This window comes from Prunus dulcis, chromosome 4, assembly GCF_902201215.1.
Source record: "Prunus dulcis chromosome 4, ALMONDv2, whole genome shotgun sequence".
NCBI lineage: Eukaryota > Viridiplantae > Streptophyta > Magnoliopsida > Rosales > Rosaceae > Prunus > Prunus dulcis.
Genome location: NC_047653.1, coordinates 17,453,231 through 17,458,753, shown reverse-complemented (window position 1 = coordinate 17,458,753; position 5,523 = coordinate 17,453,231). Strand labels below are relative to the sequence as shown.

Sequence of the window (5,523 nt, the reverse complement as noted above, 5' to 3'; positions counted from 1 at the left end):
ACCAAAAAAATATATAAGATAAAGTGAAAGTGCTTTTCCTTTTACCAAACACTTGAACAGAAAAGTCATTTCAACATAATGTCATTTTTATTCATTATACACAGCTCACAATATTTTCACACAAAAATTTACCAAACACTCATAAACTGATTATTGTACAAACAACACTTATAACAAAAAGTTTACCAAACACTAAATAGTTTTCTCTCATAGCAAATCTGAGAACGATTATTTTCACACCAAAGCAATACCTAACTGTCACTTAATTAAGGACTTAATTAGCAGGCAGCAATGCGGACACTACGCAGTACAACAGTCTCCACGATTAGCCCTAGCCCGGTCTCAATCAGAACAGCCCATTCCAGCCCTTCACCAGTCGTGGCTTTTCCTTCATCCATTGAATTCTTCCTCATCTCATCGAGAATAAACAAAACAGATGGAGCTCCCATGTTCCCATACTCCCTCAATACGTGCCTAGTTGCTCTCAGCTTCCCCTCATTCAAACCCAGTTTTTATTCAACCTTGTCTAAAATGGCCGGTCCACCAGGGTGGATGCTATAGAACAACGAGTTCCAATCATTATTTATCCCATCAATTTCTCTAAACCCTTTTACCAAAATCTCCTCAATGTTTGCACCAACCAACTTTGGCACATCTGGTGAAAGACAATACTCAAAACCCATTTCACGCAAGTGTGCCACCACGCCATGCTCCGAGTATGGGACAATAGTCCCTCTCGTTGACATAATCTCAAACACCTGGCGTTCGTTTAATTTGGCGTAAGTATTAGCACCAACAATTAAAGCGGACGCACCATCTGAAAACAAAGCCTGTCCTGCCAAAACATCCACATGGCTCTCAGCACACCACCAGAATGCGTGCGCCGGGGTTGTTTTCTGCGACGTCCTTGGCAAGACGTAGGACAGTCCCACCAGCGAAGCAGCCTTGTTGGTAGATCATGAATCTGTTGACAGAGGAGTCAAGGCCGAGGAGCTTGACGAGTTGAAAGTCGGCGGCAGGCATGTCGACGCAGGAAGCTGTGCAGAAGATGAGATGGGTGATGTTTGAAATGGGCAGGCCCCACTCTTCGATGGCCTTCAATGCCGCTTCCTTGCCAAGCTTGGGTACCTCTGGAATCAACATGTCCTGACGTGGATCGAGTGAGGGTACCCTGTAGCTACATATGTTTTGCCTTTAGGATCTCTTCCTTGATGTGTAGATAAACGCTTCTATGTCTTTGATTTTTCACCTGTTAATTACCAAATTTCATAAAAGTATCCACAGTTCTCATCCCGCTTAATTTTACTAACTTGACTCTTTTCGTCAAATTGATTACCCTACTCTAGTGACCCCCCCTTCTTCAAAAATGAAAGAAGAAAAATCTGTACCGTAATGCCACTTGAGATATTTTGTGATTGCCTTTTCCCGGTGTTATTCACTCATGTTATAACATGTGTATTTAATCTATTCATCAATAATAATAATGTATCATATGTTTATGAAATATTAACTTTGTCATGAACTCATAGTTTAACACATGAATTAGCCGCACCACGCGATTGTATAGAGATCATAACTAAATATATTTCTCCCAACTTTATCATTTTCAGATGGGTTAACTTATTGCATGATATTTGGAAGAGGTCCCAAATCTGAATGCCCCGCGAATTAATAATTCATAAACCACTTAGTGCATCATATAATTTTATTAAGTAGTATGAATTAATACATTAATTTTATGCATGCATGTGTTGTACAAAGAGTACCACTTGCATATGCACTTGAACCTGTCTTTTAATTCTGTCATATGGTCGCAATTGGTAACTCGCAATAGGAAATCAGGATAATCTTGTTGATAGTAACAGTTGGCTGGGTTTGCCGTCCCAATGGCTAGTATTGCCGGACTCTTGGCTTCAATCGTACTCACAGACATCGCTGGCCGTATATAGGGTTGGTTGGATTGGATGGGTTCGTTCAAAACTGGAAATAAAAAGGCTAAGGGTCGTTTGAAGGTTGCAAAATAAGATGAAAACAGTAGCTCATTCCTTGTAAGTTATATAGATAATAGATGATAGATCTGAAATTTGATATTGTCAAGTGGGCCGCTAGGGCACCCGAACGGTAGATACACAATTATTTCAATCTAACATTTGGATTCGTATCATTAGGACGACGCTTACAGAAAAGTACAGACGTCAAAAGTATATTACATGTCAAAAATTATACCCTGACCGACGTAAAATGCGTTAACCACGTCGTTGGAGAAAAAAAACCTCCTTGTTAAATATACTCCACATCTGTTTCTTATGAGAACCGACGTTTAAATGGTAAAAAAAAGCCCATTGGACAAAGTTAGATGACACTTTTTTTAAATCACTGACGTCTGAAATATTTAACATAACACACCTTTATTGAAAACCCGACGTAGTAATTCATAACCTCGACTGTTGTGGTAACCCACAGACGTTAAAAATGATTTTGACGTCGTGAGCAGGAAAAAAAAACGCCGTGGATTATTGCTTGAATGGCTGTTAATGTAAAATAACAGTCGTGGTTATGTTCTTCACTACGTCTTAAGCATCCAATTTGTCGACGTTGTTAGGTCACTTACCACGTCGGTTTTTGTATAGGCCTTGACGTGGTTGGCCTTTTAAAAGTCGCTTTTATAACCCTCTTTGACGTGTGTATTCTCTGAGACGTCAATTGTTTTAGCCTAACCGACGTGCAGAAGAGCTGTCACGACAGTTAATAGAACTAAGTTGCGTTCTTTAGACGACGGTAACTATTAAGCGGTGGAAGTAGTGTTTCCCAAAATCCGTCGGTTGGTGCACTTTTCCATCGTGGTATTCTCAAATTTACGATGTGCATTATTTTCATGACCGTCGCTGTTGATAATATCTATTAGACACATGTAATTTAATTTTAATGAACCAACATGTGTTCTTTTTCAAATGTCGGTTTTTATTTCTTTACGGTCTTTTGCAATGTCATTCCACGTCGTTTGTAAAAATACGACGTTGGTTATGTTTTAGATGTCTGTTTTTGTGATTTTTTAAACTAGACCGTCGTATGTTACACCTTTAACCCAGTATTTTTAATTTATCGTGCCCAAAGCCTGCATAATGAAAATGTGATCAGAATTAAAATGATATACAGAGCTATTAATTAATGTCATACATTACAACAATCAATCAATCCATATTTTTTCACACCCATCTCTAATATTTTCACTCCCAAACTCACCCACTAGGTCATCAAATGTGTCAACATTTGGTATCCCTCTAGTAAATGGCTCACACTCAATTCTAATATCACCTAGCACATCATCACCAATAACATCATTATATTCTCTATTAGGCATTGATAACACTACCGACCAACCACGATGCATTGGGTCGTCAACATAAAATACTTGTTTGACTTGAGAAGCCATAACAAATTGGTCATTCCTATGTCCAATTTTACTCAGATCTACAAGGGTAAATCCAAGTTTGTCGACTACAAGGCCTGAAGTGTTATCTATCCAATCACACCTCAAGATTGGGATTCTAAACTTTTGGTAGTCAAGGTCCCAAATTTCTTGAATAACACCATAAAAACCCATATTGGAGACAATAGGGGTTTTATCCTTGGCACTAGCAACTTGCATAGTATGTGCAAGTAAATAAACTCCACTATTTTGGACAGTTCGCACATCATCTTGTGCCTTGGTGTTAAATTTAACACCATTAATAAGATAGCTCCTATATGATGGCACTGCCATGCTTGGACCAGCTGCTAGCCACCTCAAATTTTCTGATACGCCATTATGCTCTTCCCCATTAAGTTCACTTTGAACCTGCAAATTAATCATATATATCTTAATTCAATCTAACATATAGAATGGAAGAAAATTTAAAGTTGAATATGCATGTCATCATTCAATAACTTATATATACCTTAAAGTGTAGCCATTGAATGAAAGTGCTATTGTGCTTATCTTGCAGCCACTTTGTTCTCTTTCTAAATTTTGGATAAGTGGTCTTGATGTGGATCATATGTTCCCTACATTGACACGAAAAAATCAAGCATTATGGTCCCTTGTATATAAGATAAACATAAGGAATAATAATATTTAAAATGGCTCCATATGAAAAATTAAAGTCATACGTACTCGATATAAGGTAGGACTTCCTCCATATTCTCCAAGACATATAGATGTGCCTGGTTCAACAAGTCCCGATCAACTAAGCTTACTGTGCAACCTGATAATGGCTTCGAAACTCCCATCTTCTGGCTTGAAGGCACTCCAACTGTACTAACATCAGATAAATGCTCGGTGCAAAACTCTACAGCTTCTTCAGCTATATACCGCTCAGCGATGCAACCTTCCGGACGAGCACGTTTCTGAACATACCCTTTTAGCACTTTCATATACCTTTCAAACGGATACATCCATCTAAAATATACTGGGCCACATAGACGAACTTCTCTGACAAGATGTACTACTAGATGAACCATGATATCAAAGAATGAAGGGGGAAAGTACTTCTCAAGCAAACACAAAGTAACTACTACATCTTCTTCCAACTTATCTAGCTTGGAAACATCTACCATCTTTGCACATATAGCATTGAAGAAGAAGCACAATCGAGTTATTGCATACCTTGCAAGCTTCTCCAAAACAGAACGAATTGCCACAGGGAGCAATTGTTGCATCAAGGTATGACAATCATGAGATTTAAGTCCAAGAAGTCTTGAATCTTTTAAAGATACAAGATTTTTTATATTTGAACAATAACCTTCAGGGACCTTCATACCATAGAAAGAATTGCAAACCGCTCTCTTCTCTGCTCTTGACAAATTCCAAGGCCCTGGAGGCAAGCGAGTATGTCTTTCTCCATACTTGGGTTGCAAATCAGTTTTGACCCCCATGTTCAATAAATCTAACCGAGCAGCAATCCCATCTTTATTTTTTCCAGGGATCTCCAGCAATGTACCAATGATACTATCGCAAACATTCTTCTCAATATGCATAACATCTAGGACATGCCTCACATGAAGGTATTTCCAATACTCGAGATCAAAGAATTTTGATTTCTTCTTCCAACAAACTCTGTCACCATCATTCTCACCAACACTTCCCCCATTTTTCGAGCACTATATGTAATTAATATCTTCAACGATGCGCAACACTTCTTCTCTGTTTAATGGCTCGGGAGGCGTGCCATATTCAGGTTTCCCATTAAAAGCTGCACGCTGCCTCCGATATGGATGATTGATTGGTAACCATTTTCTATGCCCAATGTAACAAATTTTGTGGCCATTTTTCAACCTGTGACTAGGTGTATCATCGCAGCATATTGGACAAGCTTTATATCCTTTAACAACACAACCAGATAAGTTCCCATAGGCGGGAAAATCATTAATTGTCCACAGTAATGCAGCTCTGAGTGTAAAGTATTCTCCATTATGTGCATCATACACTCCTCTAATCCCATCCCACAAAGATTTTAAATCATCAATCAAAGGCTCTAAGTAGAT

The 5,523-nt window shown here is 38.6% G+C and overlaps 1 pseudogene; it reads right to left on the bottom strand.

Annotated features, from left to right (window-relative positions):
- Window positions 1–278: 278 nt before the first annotated feature.
- LOC117625535 lies at window positions 279–1,933 on the bottom strand (annotated as a pseudogene).
- Window positions 1,934–5,523: the final 3,590 nt, after the last annotated feature.